Genomic DNA, 25,130 nt, shown 5'->3' with positions numbered 1-25,130 from the left:
AGATGGTAGCATAGATAGGGGGTTGAGAAGTTTATGTTGTTCAAGTGTGTATAAGTATTTTATTTGGAAACAATTAATGATGCAAGTATTTCAATAGTTTTATAAAATATTTTTATAGAAGGTAACTATGTGTATATTTGTCTATAAGTAGTAAATTAATAGTGCTTTCATACTGTACATACTTAATTCCAAATGCAAAAATTTACTTGCAAAGGAAAAACAAAATTTGAAACATGGTGCCCTGAGAGTATGACATTACAAAGATAATTAACAAAAAATAAACCCAGTCAAGAGAGAATAAAATATAGAGGATGATGCTTTGCTCAGAATTAGTTGCATCACTTCCTCCCCAAAGGTGACACATACAGACTCTGTTAAGCCTTGTTCAGCAGCATGAGCCTCCTAGATAGTAATCTTTCACATGACATCACATCTGTCTTTATGGCAAAATTATTGGTTGTAGCTTCAAAACAACAGTACATTCTTCGGAAAGACTGAATAACTTGCAGCAAACCCTTAAATGGTCAGATGCCAATCATGGAATGGAAAACCAGAGAAGATAGTGTAAACTTTTTTAAAAATTAAGTCTATAGAAACACAGTGACTGAAGTGGAAAGCAATCAGTAAACCTCAGCTCATTTCTACTGAAAATGGACACAAAGCAACCAGAATCCATGTGCATAATGGTATTCAGGAAGGAACTGTAAAAAATTCTTAAACAAGCCCCAAGAAATTAAGATACCAGTTTTATTAGAGAAAATAAATCAATTTTAATGAGATGCCTGATCAATTTGATTAATTAAAATGTAATGAGACAAGCAAAGTAAAAAAAAGACAAAGTGAACAAAACTAGCATTTATATCACAAGGGATTGATATTTCATATATGTAAGCAGCACCTTACAAATAAAAAGGAATGGATGGGTTTGGCACCATGGTTAAACACAGATTAGGACTCAAATCTCATATTGGAATGGCAGGGTTACGTCCCATTTCTGCTCTCCATTTCATATTCCCACTAAAGTGCATCTTAGAAGGCAGTAGGTAATAGCTCAAGAATTTGTATTCCTGCCACTCCAGTAGGAGATAAGAATTGAGTTCCTGGCTCCTAGATTTAACTTGGCCCAGCCCTGTCTATGTGGGCATTTGCAGAGCGAACCAATGGACAGAAGTGTGCTTGTTCTCATTCATTTTCTCTCTCTCTTTCTCTCTCTCTCCATCTCTCTTCCTTGTTTTCCCTCTCTTTCTAGTTTTCAATTAAATATAAATAAATAAATACAAATTTTTAAAAACAATAGAGAGAAAAAGTATAAAACACTTCACAGAAAAGTTGGACAGTGCAAATAAAAAACCACAAATGCCTCTCAATCATTTGAAAAGATGCTCAACTGTACACATGGAGAAAGAAATGCAAATTAACACTTTGCTAGAATAACTTTTCTCACCTATCAGATTGGCAAAGTTCCAGAAGCTTGACAACATACTCTGTGACAAAGCTGTGGGGAAATAGATTTCTCATACATTGCTGATGGGAATGCAAATGCTAGAACTCTAGGGGAAGGAAATTTGGCAATACCTAGACAAAATTACATATTCATTTACTATTTGATGAAACAATTATATTTCTAGGAATCTATCCCAAAGATACAGTGGTGACATATTAAAAAGACATATAAACAAGGCTATTAGTTGCAGCAAATAAATAAATAGGAGACTGGAATATAGTATACTATGCACCTGTAGACAGAAATTAAGACTATGACTCTAAGCAACAATGGGATATTCTGTAAGATTCATTGTTAAGTGAAACACCAATCATAAAAGAGAGTGTATGTTTAGTATGCTACAACCTCACACATACATTTTATTTCATCTCAAGAAAAAAAAGCAATGGAAGAATAAACTGTAAAATAAATCTTTAAGCAAAGGAGGGGAGAGGATGGAGGACACAGGATTAGAAGCCAGACTTTTATGTATATAACTTGCTTAGTAGATTTAAATTTGGACCAAAATACAGATTTTATATAATTATTTTACAAAAATCAAAAGCAACTTCTAATAATTAAAAGTGGCATGAAATTATCTTATTATGTATGGAGATTTCAGTATAACTGCATAGATAGGGCTTGTTCCAAATAATGTCAAAGTAGTAACTTTTCTTCATATCCCCTTTGGATATAAAGAACAGATTGTAAATAATGGTTAAAAGAACTATACTACTCTTTTCGGTAATCATATTTCTCATGATATTATTGGTATTGTTATATAAGACACAGTATAAAGAAAATCAGTAACTTGGTTGTTAATTCAGTTTTCATTATGATTGAGCAGCCATGTGATAGAAGGTGAATGAATCTAAGTGTAACTGATTTGGAAGTATCAATGTGAGCTCATACATTTTACCTAAAAATTCTAAAATATACACTTTGTAACTGAAAAGCCTATGACCAACCTAAAATACCAGTGACAATCAAAAGACTTCTTGCCCAAGCCTGGCCCAGTCATTTATGATCTGGAGACTCTTAAGCAGGTTATTTCCACTTTATGGACATCATTACAGAAAAAAATAATTATAATCTCACAAACTTGTTTGAAAGATTCCAGTGAAATAGTATAGGATAGATTAAGTACTTTTTTTAAGTTCTTTTTTTATTTGAAGGGGAGCGTTACAGAGAAAGAGAGACAGAGACAGAGACAGAGATTTCCATCTGCTGTTTCATTCAACAGATAGCTGCAACAAGCAAAGCTATGTGGCCAGTCTTAAGCCAGGAGCCAAGAGCTTCTTCTGGATATCCCACATGGATTCCAGGCTCAAGGATTTGCATCATCTTCCACTACTTTCCCACGTGCTTTAGCAGGGAGCAGAATCAGAAGTGGAGCAGCTGAAACTCAAATTGGCTGCGCATGTGGGATGCTGGCACCGCAGATGGCATTTTACCTGTTATGCCCCAGCTCTGGCCCTGAGATTAAGCACTTAATTTGATGACTGGCAAACAGTACTCATGATAATGATGTCTTGCATAGGCTTCCAATAATAATTTGCTAAATTTTAAATACATTTTATGTGATGTCTCATGTTCTTTTTTTCAGTTAACATCAGGGCAGTAAAACTGACTGTACTATCAGGAATACTTCATAAACTTTTTGATCAATAAAAGGACAACACTGACAGGCGACTATGGACTCAAGAAGTCTACTTTCTGATAGAGAGACATTGCTCCTGCATCTTCATGAGCAATATTTCCTAGGTGGTAGGTGGTGTCCTGTTCATTATTTTGTCAAACTTTTTTAAGGATTGAAGTTGTACAGCCATAGCCAAACGTCTATCTTAATTTAATGTCACTTAATTTTGCTAAATGCAGCATGCCTTTCCTGTGTGTGGTTATGTTCACTGGAAAAGCTTTTGTGTCCTTGAACATTATTGTCCATCAAGAAATGATTTTGATTTTTGGCTATTTTGTTTGTTTTGCTTTTTTAACAACAAGGGTAGATATGCTCCTGAGTGACAGTTAAATTTGTTGAAGGTATTAAATTGCTAATGCTAATGCATTTTACAATCTTCTGAACTGATTTAATATATTAGGCTGCCACTCAAAGTTATAATAAACAATACTGCATTCTTTGTTGGAAATCATTCTGTCAGATTTGGAGGCTTTCAAAAATGTCCACCTATGTTCAGAGTTTACAAACACATTCTTTTTTCTCTGTGGGCTGCCCTGCAAACCAATGACATAAATACTTCAATTTGCATCTCTTGTCTCAGGGTTGGAACTAGCATGGAGCTGTAATAAACACCTGGCAGGAAATCTTCAAGGCTGAGAAATAATTCTCCACATAAAGAGGTAAGGATGCTATTTCACATAAGGGATTCACACTTAAAACTTATTATCAGCCGATTGCATGGGCTTGTCATGACTTCATATGTATTTCTCAGGTTTGAAGGGTACACAATAGGCACATACTAGGAGAAAAAAAGCTTATTGATTAACTTTGGAGGTCCTGGATTATATATAACTAAGATAAAGGGACTACATAATGTCCTTTAAGACAAATCTTAGCTGTCAAGTGTTTAATCCAGTTTAGTTCAAAAATAGTGATGATAATATACAAGTAACATTGTATTTTAAAACCCTGAAAGTGTTTTATAGATGCTACTGCATTTTATTTTTCACAATGAATCTGGGAATCAGGAAGAAAAAGTGAGAAAACTAGAAATTCTAGAGTGGAAAAATGGCACACCCAGATGTATACAGGAATATTCTATAAAACATTGCAAATTATTGTGTAAGATTTATACATGAAAATAGAGTGAAGGTGTCTGCCTCATAGTTCAGACTTCTTTTTTTAAATTTTTTTATTTTTATTTTTTACAGGCAGAGTGGACAGTGAGAGAGAGTGACAGAGAGAAAGGTCTTCCTTTTCTGCTGGTTCACCCCCCAATGGCTGCTGCGGCCGGTGCACCACGCCGATCCGAAGCCAGGAGCCAGGTGCTTCTCCTGGTCTCCCATGCGGGTGTAGGGCCCAAGGACTTGGGCCATCCTCCACTGCCTTTCCGGGCCACAGCAGAGAGCTGGATTGGAAGAGGAGCAACGGGGACAGAATCCGGCCCCCCGACCGGGACTAGAACCTGGTGTGCCTGCTCCGCAGGTGGAGGATTAGCCTATTGAGCCGCGGCCCCGGCCCAGACTTCTTATTGTACTCAGTGCTTTCAGAGAAGAAATGTACAATTTCCTTTTAGTAATTTAGATGGAAATCTTTATAAAAATGGGTAAGTTGGGGCTGGTACTGTAGCATAGTAGGCTAAGCCTCCACCTGCAGTGCAAGCATCCCTTATAGACTCAGGTTGGTGTCCTGGCTGTTCCTCTTCCAATCCAGCTCTCTCCTATGGCCTGGGAAAGCAGTTGAAGATGGCCCAAATGTTTGGGCCCTGAACCTGCTTGGGAGACTCAGAAGAAGCTCCTGGATCCTGGCTTCAGATCAGCTCAGTTGCAGCTATTGCAGCCACTTGGGGAGTGAACCAGCAGATGGACAACCTCTCTCTGTCTCTCCTTCTCCCTTTTGTAACTCTACCTCTCAAATAAATAAACATTTCTTAAAAATGGGTAAATTGGAAATTTGATTCAGGTAATATAACTCTAAATTAACCTGAATAACCAAAATAAGCAGTTCCAAAATATGACTGTACACACTGGGGTTTGAAACATAAACTAATAAATATCCATGTGCTGAAAGGGCTTACTTTCTCAGAGAAGAAACAGAAAAGAAATAACTATTATTTTCAAGCATTATGTTGTATAAGCATTATAAAGAAAAGTAAGACAGGATGAGGTGATAAAACATGTTGAAAGGTGCTGTGTTAGAGAGACAGGAATGGATTCTCTGAGAATGAAAACACTGAACAGAACTGAAATCTTGGTGGAAGAGTCAATGAGGTGAACATCAGGAAGAAGAACTTCTAAGACAAACTTCTACAAAGGTGATTGATAGAGTGGAATCTATACAGATCATCTCTTGGATGCTTTTCAGAACTTACTTTGAAGAAAAAGAAATAGCAAGGAAGAATCAAAATAAAATGCCAGATATTATAGGATTTGAAGCTACTAGGAACTGTCCTGACAGCAACATATTTTCAATGAAATTTACCATCCTGTTTTATCCAATCTCTAATTTGTGAAAAACCGTAAAACTTCCATGAGAAAGATATTGTTTGATGCAGAGGAGGGTCACCAGGAAAGGCCAGCTGGCTTCCTTCCAACAGCCTTCACTAGGATTACATTTATTCCCACAGCTCATGGTCAAATCTGGTCTTGCAGGCTCAGCAATGCCTTTGTCAACTCATAAAACAGCAATTCGATGTCTGTGTGTGTTGAGAGGGTAGCAGGAAGTTGAAATGGCAGCTCATAGTCATCAAGCTCATGATCAATGAATAAATAATCAGCACAATTTTTTCATGCACAATGAGACATTTAATTGTCCATTGCAATAGAATATTCTTAAACAAATACGGTAATATAATTTCTTCTCAAATAGTGCCTGACACTTTGGGTGAATTTAATTAAATTCTAGTTGAGTTGGATTTTTCCCTGTTGGAGGATAGACTATGTTATTAGCCAGATGAGAATCAGAAGAAGGTACTCTGATCCAGAGCAAAGAGAATTTTCCTTTGGAAAATTTGGATAGACCTACTCATTTACTACACTTAGGCACTGCTGTCAATTCACCCTCTACCATTACTGGAGCTTAACCAGATAATATTGAACAATACTAACTGCTTTTTAACTCACTCTCCTTTTCCAAAACTCTCATTGCTAACCAAACTGCTGTAGATTCTCCATATCCTTTCTTCAAATAGGTTAATACTCTCAGTCAAGTCTCTCTCAGGTCCAGGAGCCAAGCAGCCTCTTAACGGGGAATTACACATTTCTGCTGTAATAAATTTTGTATTAATTGAGACCTTGTCTCTCAGAGGATTATCTTTGCATGGAAGCAATGGAAGGTTTTAACAAATCTCAAAAATTCTCATTTGGGTAGAAAATACATTACCATAAGTCATTATCCCCACACAGTTCTTTTCATGGAAACATGACTAATCATTTACTAAACAGTCCAGAAAAGTCTATAACACATTTCCAAACAGTCTTTCTCACTCTCAGGACCCCTGTCTCACAGGAGGGCCTTTCTTTGATTGTTCAGTTTTGTTGAAGTATCTGTTTAAAATATTGCCATAGGAAGAGAAGTTGGATGGAAGTTCACATCCTCTGAATACCAGATAGCTTTCAGGTATGGTGTTAAGCAAAAATGTTAAAAGAAAAGCTTTGCCATCAGGGCATATTTACCTGTTTTGTTTTTTTGTTTGCTCGTTTCCTTTAAAAATGCTCTCTATGGGGCTGGCACTGTAGTGTAGTAAGTTAAGCCTCCGCCTGTGGCACCAGCATCCCGCACAGGTTTGAGTCCTGGCTGCTCCACTTCCAATCCAGTTCTCTGCTAATAGTCTGGGAAAGCAGTGGGAGATGGTCCCAGTCCCTGGGCCCCCACGGCCACGTGGGAGACCCAGAAGAAGCTCCTGACTCTTCACTTTGGGTTGGCCCAGCTCTGGCCATTCTGGCCATCTGGTGAGTGAACCAGTGGATGCAAGACTGTGTCTCTCTGTGTCTCTCTGTGTCTCTCCCTCTCTCTGTCTGTAACTCTGCCACTCAAATTAATAAGTCCTTTAAAAATGCTCCCTATGACAAATATTTGAAATAGCAGGCACAATGGTTAGCAGCTCCCATTGCCCTGAAAGCAACTGCAAATTTCTTAGCACTTACTCAGCAAATGTTTATTGATTAATTTTATGCTCCAAGCCTTGTATCAGCCTCAAAGATGATGAAAACACGGTCTTTTGTGAGCTGGTCCTGGGATACCTCTCTACTCTACCACCATTCCCACTAAGCATTTTTAGCCATACTGAGCAATTAGTATGTGCAAACTCACCCAGCTGTACAAGCCTTGGATCTTTTGTAAACATTTCCTTCTGTATGCTATGCCCTTAATGCCTCTTCTGCCTGACAAACACCTTCTCTTCCTTCAAGTCCCAAACCTTCTGACTCACTTAATTACTTCATTGTTTTAGCTCTTCTTATCTAGTACTTGCTACTATTATCACATCCATTACCCTGTAGCATAATTATTTGTGCATTTGTCAGCCTCATTTTAGATTCTAAATGATTTGAGGTCAAAGACAACACTGTCCTCATTTCTGAATCCTCAGCTTCTTTCTTATTCATGTGCCTAATATTCAGTATATACCAAGCAAATGTTGGCTGAAAGAATTAATGAATATGTTATGCCAAAAATAAATGCTGTGAAGGTTAATAAAAGGATCACAGCAGGATGTGGCCAGCAATGTGCTTGTAAATATTTAACTCTCTCCCCAGAATATCAAAAGGACATGATTTATAGCATTTGCTGGTTTTCATGCTATAAATTTCCCAACATGTCTTACTGTAATGTGATATCACTGAACATGGAGTTGGGAAGTAGTAAAAGACCACTATATAGTGTTTCCACCATTCTCATACAATCTGCGAAAGTAAAGTAAGTAAAGCTCAGAGCATAGATGAGACAGCAATGTAATGAAATAATTAAGAAGTAATAATTTTAGTATATTTGTGTTATAATAAATTTAGTTCTTGATTTATATGTATATTAAATAATTACTACTTTTAAAAATTGACTTGCAAAATTCCTGAAATTTTTATAATTGGATCTTATGAGCTAATATGAGTCAATTCCAGAACACCACTAAATGAGGCACTGTGAGATGAGGCAAGTAAAATATGAATATTTTTACAGAGAATATAGTATTTAATATTTTCATTATGAAGCAATTATTTTAATATGACAACTAAACTGGGTAGAGAATATGTGATCCATGGGGATTTTTCTATTTTTTTAAAGATTTATTTGTTTTACTTGAAAGAGCTACACAGAGAGAGGAGAGGCAGAGAGAGAGAGAAGAGAGAGAGGTCTTCCATCCGATGGTTCACTCCCTAGTTGGCCACAACTGCCGGAGCTGTGCCAATCTGAAGCCAGGAGCCAGGAGCCAGGAGCCTCCTCTGGGTCTCCCAAGTGGGTTCAGGGGCCCAAGGACCTGGGCCATCTTCTACTGCTATCCCAGGTTTTAATTATTTTTCAAATTTGAAAGGTGGAGACATACATTGAGAAATAGAGAGACACAAAAACAGAGAGCTCCTATTCACTACCCAAATGGACTAAACTGCTGGGGGTGGGGCAAGCTCCAGCCAGGAGCTAGGAATGTAATCCAGGTCTCCCATGTGAGTGACAGGGACCTAATTACCCAAGCCATCATCTGCTGCCTCCCAAGATCTGCAGCGTCAGGAGGCTGGAGTCAAGGACTGGAGCTGGAAATTGAAGGCAAGCACTCCAATACAGGATGCAGGCATCTCAGCTGCTAAACAGCCTCTCCTTCCAGGAGGCTTTTTGGCTGGAATTTTTCTATTGAATTCACAGGCTTATTTCTGGTATCAATACAGATGATAGTCATGCAGTTATTACTCATTAGATATTTCTTCAATAAATAGGTAATTTAATAAGGAACATACCATATAGGCCTCTTGAACACAAGGCTAAGTCAACTTAAAGAGGTGTCCATTGTGGAGATCTAGAGTAAAGGGAAGTTCGCTGAATCCCAGTCATACAACGTTGATACCTTGCTTGTATCTAACAATGAAGGAGTGATGAGAGTCTTGCCTGACCAGAGACCCCAACCATCAGGAAGTTGTTGCTAGAGAAAAATAACTGTCCAGTCAATCTCAAGTTCTCACTAGAGAGGGATCTCACTGATGACCTTGTACATTCTTTAGACTCATCCTTTTGGAGCTTCTAGCAAGATTCTAGAACTGTGCAAGGGTGGGTATGAAGGAATAGGAAGAAGAGAAGAATGTCACAAGCTCCAAACACAGCAATATTGATGGTCTATAATTTTACAATATAGATATTGACCTGTGCTGCACAGTGGCATCTTTTATAGAGCTTGAACTTCAGGTTTTGTGGAAATGCCACTGAATGTACTCTTTGCAGGAAATACTCCCGTGCCTTGAAACCTCACAGAGAGCAAAGGTAAATTATTGAACCTAGGGATTATCTCTGTCAGTGAAAAGCACTAAGAGGGTAAAAAAGCACAGGTGTAGAACTGGATTCCTGTGAGTCCATTACACACTTTACCTGAGTAGGACCTGAAAGCTATTCAATGATAGCCACTTCTTTGAATAATTTAGCCCTGGGAAGGAGAGAACATTGCAGGTAGAAACAAGAAGAGTTAAAAAATGAGTGTCATAGCCAGGCTGTCTATGCTTTGAGTTACGTAGTGGCTGTGGGCTGTAGTCTTCTCATCTGGAATATGGAGACGCTAATATTCACCTCATACTTTGCTGAGAGGATAAAATGAGAATTAATGGAAAGTGTTTAACACAAGTGCTTATAATATAGAAAAGTAAATGAAAACTACTGCTATAAATTTTTATCATACATTATTATTTGTTCTACACTAAGAACAAAAAAATTTGTTTGAACCACAACAAAATATGCCTAAAATTATAAGGCAAAAAGAGTCATACCAGAAATGCACAGGTGTGCTACGATGAACCATTTTTCTTTGATTGGCTTTTAATTGCTATCATTAACAAGAGCTTTGAATTCTGTGACAAAGTTGAGTTTTTCATATATTTCCATATATTGATCTATGCCAATAATGTTGAATAGTTTTACACAGGGAGAAAGTAAAAACTCAGTTTTAAAGCACATTAAATTGGGATGCTTAGTAGACTAGATCAAACGGAGGTAGGAATGTAGGATAGTTGTTTTGGAAGACTGTAATATAAAAATAAAATGACTACACTAGGCCGGCACCGCAGCTCACTTGGCTAATCCTCCACCTGCGGCGCTGGCACACCGGGTTCTAGTCCCAGTCGGGGTGCCAGATTCTGTCCCGGTTTCTCCTCTTCCAGTCCAGCTCTCTGCTGTGGCCTGGGAAGGCAGTGGAGGATGGCCCAAGTGCTTGGGCCCTGCACCTGCATGGGAGACCAGGAGGAGGCGCCTGCCTCCTGGCTTCGGATTGGCGCAGCATGCCAGCCGCAGTGGCCACTTGGGGGTGAACCAACAGAAAAAGGAAGACCTTTCTCTCTCTTTCTCTCTCTCTCTCTGTCTAACTCCGCCTGTAAAAAAAAATGACTACACTAGAGTCTATTAATTTTCTGAAAAGTAGACATTATGGCAACCTCATTTTTCTTGTTCACTCATTGGCCTAAAGATGGGAATGTATTGTTTTTCCTGGCTAATGAGGCATTTAGGGAAGTCTTTGTGGGAGTGTTTTCCTCTCCCACCCTTCTTGTATAGACACAATCTTAAAAGTAAAATCCCACTGCCTTGTCATCCCCCTCTTTCTAACATGGTATCTGAGAGCAACGTGGCCATTCTACACCCATAAAGAACAAAGCCAATGTTCTAACCTAGTATCATTAAACTCATCTATAAGCAGGTGAACCAACAACAGAAATTGTCTACTCAGATTTCTTTTGATGTAAGAAAAATAAATCATCATTTGTTTAAGCCTGTCTAGGTTGAATTTTGAGTTGCTTGTGGCCAATATGTTTTTCAGCTATTGTATCCAACACAGTATGATGGAGAGCTGTTTTTCTGAGCATTTGTAAAGAGAAAATGGTTAAACTGATAGCAGAGGTGGTCTGCAGTCAAAAATACCAGGGACTTCTGAGAAAGCACAGACTTTTTTGTCCTGGCTCAGGGCCAGTTTATCATGCAAGAGAGGGGAAGCTATGCATGTGGGGAGTTAGAGTATGAGAAGCACATAGCAAACTGCCTATAATAATGGAAGACTGTCATCAAAGATATTTGACATTCCCTGTGCCGTTTGAGAAACTGATAAAATCATAATTGTAAAAAAGACATGCCGTATTGCCAATCCATTGCTGTTTCTCGCGTGCAGTCTGGCACATATGTCTTACTGCTCAGCACAAGCAGCAGAAGGAATGAACAAAAAGAAAAGAGCAATTTCCTCACCGTAAATTGGAAAGTCTGCCAACCAGCTAAGTGATCTGCCATCAATCAGTGTTAAATTCTCCTTAGCTGCAGAAAATTCAAGGGCTAACTATTACTGAGAGATTTCACACAGTGACTAATGATATATGACAAACACATTTAAAATCTGCATAGACCAGCACCGGTTTAAGATGTAATATGAATAATAAATAATTTTAAAGAAATCTTAGCATGCAAAATAAGATATAATCTTTTCCGACATAAATTACACAGAGAACATTATAGCTCTAGAAAGGCGTTTGCAAACTGACCAAAACAAAGTCAAAAGTGTAATTCATTCAGAAAACAACTATATTTGATGAATTTTCACATAAACAGATTTTGAAAGGGTTAGGCAGAAAAGCTGTCAAACAGCAGTCACAGAGGTACAACCAGGAAACACCCCAGGTGTTTCTGATCAGTTATAAATGGCCATCCATGAGGGCTCTGGACAGACACAAATGCATTAAGACATGTGTTCAGTTTTCCAAGAAACACATACTCATGGTTCTTTGTCAGAATAATTAGAAAGCATTCCCCCCTTTTTAAACTCAAGCTGAAGTACAAACCCCGAAAAAATAAGTCTGGGTAGAAGAAGGTGGGCGCTAGAAGAACAGAAGATTTAAACATAAAATTCTGTTAAGTTTATGAGAATTTGGTATTCAGGAAATGAAAAATTGCACTGAATTCTAAAGCCTGGACTTGAGACTCTATTCCCAAATATACTATGTCTGTTTCCTTGTCAATTTCATGTAAATAACAGGACTAATCTCCTAAGACAGTTATGACAGGCAAATGAGGCATGATGTAGAAAATTCATTACAAATGATAAAGGATTATCCACATACTTGCTATGATTGTTCTATTGTTTGTTTTAAACCTGAGACTAAGTGAGTGTTTAGGTGTCAAAAGAAAAAAAATCATTGTAATAGAAAGCAAATAGCATGTTCTTTGCCCTCTTTTGTAAAAAAATAAAAATTAAAAAATTACCAGTTTTTATAAAGTATTTAGGTAATAAAAACAAGCTTGGTGAAATTAAGCTCCTGGAGGTTTTGAAAACATTGGGAGCTATATAAACAAGCAAACAGGTAAAGGTAATTTTTAATCATGAAAACTGAATTTTGTGAATTCATTTCCCAAATATCAACATATTTATGCTTTAATTAAGTCCCATTTTTCACAGGTGTGCCAAGATGAACTATTTTTCCTTGATTGGATTTTAATTGTTATTATCAACAAGAGCTGAAATTTTTTTGACAAAGTTGAAATTTCCATATATTAGTTTTATGAATAGTTAATATTCAACTCCCTCATTCTCAACTGGTATAAAGGAGTACACAATGTCACTGAGATTATAGTTTTTATGTAAATGAAATTGAAGACTTCTAGTAATTGTATCTAAATAATAAAAAAATTATTAATTGAGAATTTTTTAAATATTTACTTATTCATTTGAAAGAGCAACAAAGAGAGAGGGAGAGACAGAGAGATCTTTAATCTACTGTTTGACAACCCAAGTAACTGCAACAGCTAGGGCTGCACCAGGTTGAAGCCAGGAGCCAGGAATTCCATTGCGGTCTCACACATGGGTGGAAAGGGCCAAAGTACTCAAGCCACCTTCGCTGCCTTCCCAGGCACATGAGCAGGAATCAGAAACTGAGCAACCAGGATTCAAATCAGCACTCATGAGATATCCGTGTTACAAATGGAGGCTTACTTAACACATTGTACCACATGCTGGCCCCTTCAGAAATCTAAGAAGACCATACAAAATTTTTATTATACTTCATCCTCATTTGTCCCTCACAATTGGACTCTGATGTAGGATAGGTCATCACTACCATCTACTTTTTAAAGATAAGAAAAAAAAAACTGACATGCTTTGTAAAACTTCCCAGAAAGCTGATGGTATTTGTGGAATAACATATTTTTTCCATGTGTTCGTTTTTTTGTTGTTGTTGTTTTAAATTTTGAGAGGCAGACAGACAAAGACACACAGAATTCCAACCCACTGATTCACTCCCCTAAATGCACACAATGGCCAGGGCTAGGCCAGAACTGGTCTAGATCTAATCTAGAAGCTAGGAACATGATTCAGTTCTCCCAAGTGTGGGCAGGAGACCAAGTACTTGAGCCAATACCACTGCTTCCCAGGGCCTGTCTTAGCAGAAAGCTGGATTCAGGAGCTGGAGTTGTATGTCTATCTCAACTGATGTCTTACCAGCTAAGTGTACCCTGCACACTCTTCTGAGCTATATTTTAATATGACATCAGTAACATTCAAGACAACTCCCCTAATTTACTATCTGAACAAAAATAACATGAATTGGTGAACTTTACATTTTTCAATGCTTTTTAAGATTCAGTTTCCTGGAAACTGCACTGATAAGGTTCTTTAAAAACTCACTGTGGTTTTATGTAAATTACAATTTGTTTCATGAATTTTCTTTTCAAGAATGGTACAAATTTCAAAATAATATAAAATCAAGATTTCTAAATTTATTATTTTAGGAGAAAGACACATATGTATGTTGAATGTTTTATTAAGAAGTAGAGTATGTGATGCTGTGGTGAAAACTTCCAGAAAAGCAACGCCCCTTTCTTAATACAGAGAAACTCATTCTGTGGTCATGCCAACCCATGGAGCCTAGTCAGTCCTGCAGGAAGCACTATCCATGCCCTGGCTCAGCAATTCACATTGCTTCTATCTTGCTACTCCACAACCTCCAGAGCAGGAATAGAGTGGGCTAGCGATCCAAGTCCTGACAATTAGAAGCTTCTATACACACTTTACTAATCAAAGGCATTGATAGGTTTCACCTCAAAGGGGTTGATACGGACTAAAGTGTGTTTCTTCTAAAGTCATATTTTGCAGCCCTAACTCCCAATGTGGTGAAATTTGGAGATGGAGCCTTTGGAAAATAATAATGTCTTCAAGAAGTCATGAAAGTGTAGCTCTCAAGATGGAACTAGTGCCCTTATAATAAGAATCCCCAAAGAGCTTGTAAGCTCTCCCAAACCCTTCCAAAATTCCCTGCCTCCTCCCAAACCATGTTGAGAATGCAGCAAGAAGGCAACTATGTGCAAGCTAGGAAGGGAGCCCTCACCAGAACCCAATCATGCTAGCACCCTGGCCTTGGACTTCTAGCCTCTAGAGCTAAGAGTAACAGATTTTTGTTGCTGAAGCCACACAGTCTATGATATTTTGTTATGGCAGCCCAAGGTGACTAACACAGGGTGAAGTACAATCCTACAGGATGTGAAACAGTAGTGGAGAGTCAGTGAAATACTGCTGAAACACTGCTACTTCCTGTCACAAGGCGATAGTCCATGCCAAAGTTACATAAAATGGAACTTCAAAAAGGCTGTGGAAAATGGAATCAAAAGATAAGTTTACTTTGGAGGAAAGAAGATACAAAAACCAGAAGTAATATAAAAGGAAATTTACAGGCACACATACATGTATGTGCAAGTATGTTAGACATGGATATAGATCCATACCTAAGCATATATATATATACACACACACAAAATGTTTCCTTTTTATATATATTTTCACCTTTTTTCACATGTATCTTGTAGTTTGTTTTCTTGTATCCCAAGAATAATATGATCTTAAGACAACAGAAATGCAGTATCTCATATACTTTGGGATTTTAAAAAAACTAAAATTTTTCAAAGCACAAGGTTTGCCTGATTCAGCTGGCCACTATAAAATCAGAAAGTATGAGAAAGTAGCAAACTACTCCACTACATTAAGAATTCCATGTCTGGAATTAGCAGATGGCAGCCTCTGTAACTTTCTCTTCAGCAACTCCATCTGCAGCAGACACAAGTGTTATACTAGCATATTTCTGTTAGGGAACAGGACAGGAGCAATGTATTGGTTTGCTGTAATTGTTCCATGATTCAGCAGTTGAGCCACTTAATGACTCCCACGCATATACCAAGTCATATAATTTTAAGAAGAGTCTAGTGTGTGGGCCATCTGTTACAATAAATCCACAGTGCCTTGAGAGATCAGTGGGCAATACTTGTGATGTCCGTTCTTGAATAACTAGGCTGTACTTTACTGAAGGTGAGAAACAGAAAAACTATGTTGGACTATATCTGATGAGGACTGTACATAATGAATTCCAAATTGCAACATGCTTACAGCAAAAAATAGAACTCTACTACCAACCAACAAACAGTGTTAAGATTTTTAATCTATCAGGAATGTGAAGTCACATTTGGAAAAAAATTTGCTATTTAAGATATACAGTTCTGGCAGCAGACATGGATGTACCAGGTCAGAACCATCACAGGTTCTATGCTAAACAGTAAAGTAAAGAAAACACAATCTCCTTGGTATGCATTTTATTTTTATTTATTTATTTTTATTTGAAAAGCACAGAAACACAGTGAGATAAACAGAGAAACAGAGATAGACAAAAAGAGATCTCTGCTGATCCACACTTCAAATGCTCATAACAGCCAGGGCTGGACAAGGACAAAGCCAGGAGCTGAGAACTGAATGCATATGTCCCTCATAGATGGCAGGAAACCAAGTACTTGAGCTATCACCACTACCTCCCAGAGTGTGCATTAGCAGGAAGCTAGAATGAGATGCAGAATAAGGATTCAAATCCAGGTACTACAATATGGGATGCAAATGTCCCAAATGATGTCCACCCTCTTAGTCAGCATTTAAAAGACATGTATATTATGATATAATAATCTAAAGGAAAACTCAAAAGACCAATGGAAACCACTGGCTAATAATGTGTTAACTTCCTACAATTTGTATTACACAATACGAGGTGTTGACATTGTATGATGTGCATGTCATGGCCCATGCCATCAAATACTTGTACTGTAGAATCCATATGCTATGGCAGAACTAAGTACATGTTTCTACTGAAATATAAGAGAATCACACATCTATACTATGGCTAGAAATAGAGGAAGCTGGATAGCAGCAGCTTTAATGAAGTTTTGAAGGATATAGGCCTTTGCAGAGCATATAGGACATGCATTTTTTATTTCTCCAGGCAATGTATAGTCCACCTACTCTTCAGATACATACTGAAGAGTTTAGCTGCAAAATAGTCACCAAGTAACTGTGAAAAAAATCCCAATTAAATTCTCATTCATTGACAGTGGAATCAAACTATTTAAAGCCATTTGAGAGGAATTTGACAATATCTAACAAAATGAAAATGCATTAACTCTGATCTAGAACTGCCATTGCTGGAAATTTACTGAAAGTTATACAAGCAAAATGATTACAAAAGCACACAGAAGATCATTTACTTTAGCAATATATGTAGCATCAAAAAAGTGGGAGGAAAAAACCCATCAATATGGGGCCAGCATTGTGGTATAGTGAGTTAAGCCACCACCTGTGACCCTGGCATCCCATATGAACACCAGTTCAAGTCCCAGCTGCTCCACTTCTGATACAACTCCCTGCTAAAGCACCTGAGAAAGCAATAGAAAATGGACAAGTGTTTGGGTCCCTGCTACCCACAAGAGAGAATTAGGTGGAGTTCCTGGCTTCTGGCTTTGGCTTGCCCCAGCACCAACTGTTGCAGCCAACTGAGGAGTGAACCAGCAGATGAAAGATATCTCTTGTTCAATGGCTTGCTATTACTCTCTCTGGCTCTCTCTCTCTCTAACTATGCATTTCAAATACATACATACATATATACATACATACATAAATCTTTTTCAAAAAATTCCATCAATGGGGGCATGCTCTATAAACCACTGCACATTTACACATGGTAAAACTGAATGAAGTAATGCAGAATATTTCTATAAATTTTTGTGGAGTAGTCTCTGTAAAATATTGTGAAATGAAAAGAACAAAGATCTATGAAAAGGAGAATAACATGATGCAATGAATTAATAAGATTGTTCACATACAGACACACATACACACCCCTTCTTTTTTTTTCTTTTCATTTTTTTTTTTTTGACAGGCAGAGTTAGACAGAGAGAGAGGGAGAGAGAGAGAGAGAGAGAGAGAGATACAGAGAGAAAGGTCTTCCTTTTTCCGTTGCTTCACTCCCCAAGCGGCCGCTATGGCCCAGTGCGTTGCGGTCAGTGTGCTGCACCGATCCCAAGCCAGGAGCCAGGTGCTTCCTCCTGATCTCCCATGCAGGTGCAGGGCCCAAGCACTTGGGCCATCCTCCACTGCACTCCCAGGCCACAGCAGAGAGCTGGACTGGAAGAGGAGCAACCGGGACTAGAACCCAGGGTGTCAGCCCCGCAGCCGGAGGATTAGCCTAGTGAGCCGCGGCACCAACCACCCCTTCTTTTTAATGGATGTGATGAAATACAGATTTCCTGTGGAAGGCAGAGAACAAATATTTATTTTGTCAAGATGGACTAGTCTAGAATATTTTGAATTAACTTTATTCAGCAGATCTTACTGTGAAACCATATAAATATTTTACATAACTTTAAAACAATTTAAAAATTAAAATCCTGTATAAAGATTAGAAATAAAAGACAATCAGTGAACATATAACTGCATCCTATTTTCAACAACTGATAAGAATCCTTTCAAGGGTCTATAAAACACAGGATTTCTACAATACTTTTCAAGTATTGTAGACTAAAAACTAAAACCTCTTGTAAGCAGCAGAATAAGCACTGCCATTCTAACATTATTGTGTGTGTGTGTGTGTGTGTGTGTTACAGGATCAATAAAATGCATATCTATGTTAATGTCATTGAAAAGTAGGGTTTCCCATTAGGAGAAAAGAGAAGCAAATAAAATATCAAAGTAATTTAAAAAAATCCTATGGTCCTGACACGGAATAGAAAATATCAATATGAACTCATAATGTATTTTACTCTAAAATCAAAATAAAACATATATGCTAACTCTGCCTATTATAAAGGTTGGGAAACAGTGAACAATTCTTGAACTATGAGCATATCTTAAATCATAGAGTTTGCTTTATAAATACCATTTCTTAATATAAGGAATCAGTATTCCCTAAAGAAGTAGCTTGCTCCAACTCTGAAGTAAGAAATCTACTACAAGATGATGGAGGAATAGAGCACAGAAGTTTTCAAAGAATGTCCGTTTATGTGGACTCAACTTTCATATGGCCAAACATCTAAAAAATGACAATTCAAGGGCCAGTGCTGTGACGCAGAGGGTGAAGTTGCCATCTGCCATGCTGGCATCCCATATGATCACCAGTTCAAGTCCTGGCTACTCCACTTCTGATGCAGCTCCCAGCTAATGCACACTGGGAAAGCAGTGGAAAATCACCCAAGTACTTGGACCCCTGCACCCATGTGGGAGACCAAGAGGAAGCTCCTGGTTCTTAGCTTTAGATCAGCCCAGCTTGGGCCATTGCAGCCATCTGGGGAGTGAACTAGCAGATGGAAGATAGACCTCTCTTTCTCTCTCTCTCTCTCTCTCTCTCTCTGTGTGTGTGTGTGTATGTGTGTGTAACCCTGCCTTTCAAATAAATAAATCTTTTCTTAAAAAAATCAATATAAGTTTCAATAAGTTAACAATTTCAATGAACTGAAACTCCTAAGTGTTTTCATTCATGAATTCATACTAATTCTATAAGACTTCATTTATTATTTCTTGAAGGATAATAGGTAGTCAATACTGTTTTGAAAATTAATCCATGGAACGTGCCAGGGGATTCCAATACAATCTCATCAAGGTGGCACATACCAATGCCATCTCACCACTCCAAGTGATCAACTTCAGTTCACAATTGATCACACTGATAGGTCTAAGAGTCAAAGGGATCACACAAACAAGACTAGTGTCTGCTAATACTAATGGATAGAATCAAAAAGGGAGAGAACGATCCATCATGGGAAGCAGCATACACAGCAGACTCATAGAATGGCAGATGTCCTAAATAGCACTCTGGCCTCAGAATCAGCCCTTAAGGCATTCAGATCTGGCTGAAGAGCCCCTGAGAGTATTTTAGGCATGGAAAGCCAAGACACTCTGGGGGAAAAAAAAGAAGACCTAAATGAAAGATCTCTGCAAGTGAGATCCCAGTGGAAAGAACAGGGCCATCAAAGAAGGAGGTACCTTTCTCTGAAGAGAGGAGAGAACTTCCACTTTGACTATGACCCTGTTGGAATAAGATCGAAGTAGGCGAATTCAACAGGCTTCCATAGCCTTGGCAACTCATGACTAGAGCCTAGGGAGATTACTGACGCCATAAACAAGAGTGTCAAATTGTTAAGTCAACAACAGGAGTCACTGTGTACTTACTTCTCATGTGGGATCTGTCCTTAGTGTGTTGTCCAATGTAAAGTAATGCTATAACTAGTACTGAAACAGTATTTTTATACTTTGTGTTTCTGTGTGGGTGCAAACTGATGAAATCTTTACTTAATATATATTGAGTCGATCTTCTGTATATAAAGATAATTGAAAATGAATCTTGATGTGAATGGAATGGGAGAGGGAGCGGGAGATGGGAGGGGTGCGAGTTGGAGGGAAATTATGGGGTGGGGGGTAAGCCAATGTAATCCATAAACTGTACTTTGGAAATTTATATTTACTAAATAAAAAAAAAAGAAAACTAATCCATGGAAAAATTCAACCACTTATCTTTCTTTTAAAAAAGTAAAAGCCAACAGCATATAGATGTGCAGTAGGATAAAGCTAATGGTTTATAAATGATTAGTATAATGGTTAATAAAATGGTTAACTCTTTAATCCAAAGGTTTTTAAGTCCCAAGACTATACAGGTCATCAATTACAAAAGTAAATGTAAGAACTACATTGTGCTGCCTCCTCACATATTTCCAATAGAATTGCAAGTAAACAGCTCTAAGTCAAACTCAAAGCTCCTCTCAGTGAGAATAAATGTATCTGGAGCCTCTTCAGATGTTTTGTAAAATTATTCTCAAAGAAATAGATTTTTAAAAACATTACTCAGTATTCTATACAAAAATAAAACAGGTGCAAATTCATCTAGGAGTGCAGGATAAAAAATAATAGTGTCTCTGTCCTGATGGTTGGGCATCATTTAATGATTGATTAATTAGGCCGTCGCGGCGGCTCCCTAGGCTAATCCTGGCACACCGGGTTCTAGTCCCGGTCGGGGTGCCGGATTCTGTCCCGGTTGCCCCTCTTCCAGGCCAGCTCTCTGCTGTGGCCCGGGAGTGCAGTGGAGGATGGCCCAAGTGCTTGGGTCCTGCACCCCATGGGAGACCAGGAGAAGCACCTGGCTCCTGCCTTCGGATCAGCGTGGTGCGCTTGCCGCAGCAGCCATTGGAGGGTGAACCAATGGCAAAAGGAAGACCTTTCTCTCTGTCTCTCTCTCTCTCACTGTCTGTCCACTCTGCCTGTCAAAAAAAAAAAAAAAAAAAAAAAAAAAAAAAAAAAAAAAAAGATTGATTAATTAAATTAGTTGGATGCCAAAAAAAAAAATAAATAAAGAGAACGTATAGAAACAGAAAAATAAATCTAATCTACAGAGAAAGAACAATTTAACAGCTACACAGATCACAGAGGTTATGGCTGAGTATCTGATTCTAAGCTTCCTGGTAGCCAAGAGGAAAAACTGGGATATGAATGTTGACATTAATTTTCATTACCAAAATAGAAGGATAACAGAGTTTCTTAACATTTCACCTACAAATGAATCCTAGAGGACATTTCTTAAGCGGAACTTTTAAGGCAACACTAAAAGTATTTTTAAAAAGTATATTCCCTCTGAACTGGCTATAATCATTAACTATTTCTGAGGTTTAACTTATATAATGCTCCAGATCACCTTACACACACACACACACACACACACACACACACACACCACCTCTAAGTAAAAGCAGAGAAAGTGATTCTACCCATCGTCATAAAAGGAAATATGGAACACAAAGTTTGTAGCCTTTTCTACCTTGCTTTTCCTTGTATGGTTTTCCTTCCTTGTCCCTTTTATTACCTCATTTTGATTTACAACCTGTGCACCTGGCTTATGAATATGTTGTTCTCTTGATATAAGTTGTCTTAAAAACATCTTCAGAAATAGGCAAGGTTAAAAGACAAACAGGGACATTAGCACCATCCTATAGGAGGGAAGATCTTACCTTTTGCTTTAGAATGAACAAGGGAAAAAAATCAGAAAATTAATGAAATGAAAATGAAACCCAAAAAGAAATGCCTGGAGCCTTAGGAAGTGCAAAGAACAAAGGGACAGCAAGAGCCATGAATAGTAATGAGATTCCAACTACACTGATATCAGGAATTATTCTTTCCTGTCCATTTAACCAAGGCCTCAAGTCACCTCCTCTCCCCTGGTGAAAGAAACTCAATCTATTAAGCCTTTTCCAGAGCTGAAATGCTCAGTGACATTGCAAATTGTGTTAGCAGCAATTTAAATGTGGCTTTTTTGTTTTATGGTAGATGAATGTCCATTTTGAATAAATATGCACCCAAAAATGCTAAGATGAAAAAATGCTCCTGCTCTAGGATCTGAGAAAAATTTTGCTAAACTAATTCCTATATATTTGTCCTGATCATAAAGACTGGTTTCTTTTTATAATAACAACCATTATTTCTATTATTAATTACTTTGCCTACAACAAACAGCCCAACATTTAGAAAGGTTTAAAAAGGAATATTTATGTATAAATATATGAATTATGAATATTATGAATAAAAGTTATAAATAAATATTATTTCCACTTTACACTTAAGCAAGTAGTAGTACAATGAGGCTTGGAAACCTGGATTGTTTAACATCATGCAGATGATTACAGTGCAGGTGCTAGGAGTTGGGCCTTTCTGTTCAGCTACAGAGGCTCATCTCTTAACCAATAGATTTTCTCAACTCTTAGAGCCCTCAGAATTTTAGAAAGAAGTATGGTATAAATTGATATCTAGGTTTCTCAAATACTGACTACAACCACCATAGAGCAGGCACAGGAATTACAGGGAAAATAGCTAAAACATTAATGGCAATAACAATGTCCATAAGTTATTATTTTAAAATTGACTCATAACTATCATATATAAGGTACTTTGAAAAATTAATGGGAATAGAACTAAAAATAAGTTTATTTTTATGTAAAAATTCTGAAAGTCTCACATCATTTTTCATGATATACATGTCCACAAACTTTTTGAAGGCTCCTTTTACATACATTGTCATTTATGGATATAGAACATTATTGTCATCTATGAGTATTTTGAAAATAAGCACAGAGCAGTGAAGTAGAAGGACCAAGATTGTAGAGTTAACAAGTGACAGGGCCAGAATAATTAAGATACCCTTAACCAAAATGTTCTGTAGCAAAGATAATGCCCTTGGGTTAAACTCCACCTTCTCTTGGAACTGGGTATATACTCTTAGTAAGTTGTTCAGGGTCAGTGACATTCTGTTTGTTTCTATGTGACATGAATGCAATAACAGCAACCACCCTACAGTTTTTACAATGTCTCTTTTATGCTGAAATCTATCATAACTGTATTATAATTAAAAATATAACAGGAAGATACATCTAAACAGTATTTCAAGGTAGTTAGAACTGTAAATATGGGTTGGGAGATGACAGGTATGCAAAAATATCCTTGGCTTGTGTTTTTGCTCTGGTTATCAGTCTTTTGTAGATCAAAGTTACAAATTTTAATCAAAGATCTAAAATGGCATCCAAACAAGGAATTAGACAGGTTGCTTTAAGATTCTTTTTATATTTGAGGTGGAATGACAGATAAGAAAAAACACGAGCAGCCCTAGAGAAGAAGGTGTTCATCAGGGTACACACTTCCTTTGTGCACTCTATTTTCTGTGTCTGGACATCCCTCCATTAGAACATGTCCAACCATGTGGATTTTCAGCAACTATATATCAAGTGCCTAATATTCTAGACCATAGTAGATAATGACAGAGACCTAGTTCTTGCCTAAAGAGATATCTATAATTGAAAATTGAATTAAAAATATGAAATGATTATCAAGGAGGCTCTTCTAAAGGTAAGAGAGATATAGATTTTGCGAAATCATAAAGGAGAAACTTTCTAAATTCAGGGAGGTCAAGGTAGGTTTCCCTGAGGAAATCTTTGTGGGAAAAGACAAGAAAGTTAACTCTTCAAGAAAATGTTTGTTAAGAAAAGAAAAGCATGTGCACTTCACAGGGAGTAAATGCTCCCAGATCAGGTACTCTGGGGAAGCAAGACATACTTGAGGGGTTGAAAGAAGATTTATGTGACTGGAGCAGAGAACAAGTTGAGTGATCTAATATGAGGTAACCTAGATACATACACACCCTAAATGATCATATTGTTGACCAAAATAAGAATTTACATTTTGATGCTAAGAGCAATGGAAGCCATGGGTTAGTTCTAAACAAGCAGTTGACATCATCAGATTTGGCTTCTAGAGTATTTCCTTTGGTGTGGAAAGTCATCTGAAAGCAAGAGTAGAAGCAGCAAGAATAGGCAGAGGTAGTTGCAGAAATAGAGGGGCTCAGAATTGGGTGTGAAAGACTTAAGAAAAGGAGCCATACCTTTTGCTTTCATTCTCAGCAACCTGCACAGGCTTGAAACTGAAATATTAACAGCAATAACTGAAACACAATTTGATGCATGCAGCAATGGAAGCATGTGTTGGATACTGTACAAGGGATGGCGAACATCTGGCCCACCCACCACATACAGTCTGCAAAATCATTTGGTCTGGTCCTACCATGCAAGCAAAACCAGGATTCAAAATTCAATAAATCTGTAACAGGCTAAATTTTAAATTGATAATTTTGCTTGGCCAGTGAATAATATTACAAAATATCCAAATGGCCCTTGGAAAAAAAAGTTCCCAACCCCTACTAAAGGAAGGACAACACTGAGAGTAATCAGCTCTTACATATGGCATTCTAGTTAAGAACTTGTGTATAAGTTACATGGGTGGGGGCTGGCACTGCGGTGTAGCAGGTAAGGTTGCCACCTACAGTGCCAGCATCCCATATGGGTACCAGTTCAAGCCCCGGCTGCCCCACTTCCCATCCCGCTCTCTGCTATGGCCTGGGAAAGCAATAGAACATGGCCCAAGTTCTTGGGCCCCTGCAACTCTGTGGGAGACCCAGAGCTCCTGGATCCTGGCTTCAGATCGGCACAGCTCCAGCTGTTGCAGCCAACTGGGGAGTGAACCAGCAGATGGAAGCTCTCTCTCTCTCTCTCTGCCTCTCCTTCTCTCTCTGTGTAACTCTGATTTTCAAATAAATAAATAAATAAATATTTTTAAAAAAAAAAGTTAGATTGGTGGATCAGCATTTTAATGTTGGCACCCATAACTGACACCTGTAACTGTTAGCTTTGGTTAAGTTCTTGATTTTTTTGAGTAGCCCTATATTCTACATGATAAAATTGAGTATCTACTTCATAAGGTTGTTTTGGAAATTGAGTTACACAAGTAGTTGACCAAGCATATGAGGAATATTTTAGAATCACTGAATGGTATTTGTTGTTTTATTTTGTCTTATTTTATTATTATTGTCTTATTTTATTATTATCCATAAGGGTGAAATAACTGTCACAAATAAGGAGGAATTCAAC

At 37.8% G+C, this 25,130-nt stretch overlaps 1 long non-coding RNA gene across 1 annotated transcript in view; it reads right to left on the bottom strand.

Annotated features, from left to right (window-relative positions):
* Positions 1-9,346, bottom strand: part of LOC103348475 (uncharacterized) — a 64,034-nt gene extending 54,688 nt beyond the window's left edge. The window contains exon 1 of the long non-coding RNA XR_007919924.2: positions 9,104-9,346. This is a non-coding gene — a long non-coding RNA (uncharacterized lncRNA). The remainder of the gene's footprint in view (positions 1-9,103) is intronic.
* Between the last annotated feature and the right edge of the window lie 15,784 nt (positions 9,347-25,130).

The sequence above is a fragment of the Oryctolagus cuniculus genome, chromosome 18 (genome assembly GCF_964237555.1).
Source record: "Oryctolagus cuniculus chromosome 18, mOryCun1.1, whole genome shotgun sequence".
NCBI classification, from domain to species: Eukaryota; Metazoa; Chordata; class Mammalia; order Lagomorpha; family Leporidae; genus Oryctolagus; species Oryctolagus cuniculus.
Note: the sequence above shows the minus strand (reverse complement) of the source record. Positions and strands in the feature narration are given on the sequence as shown.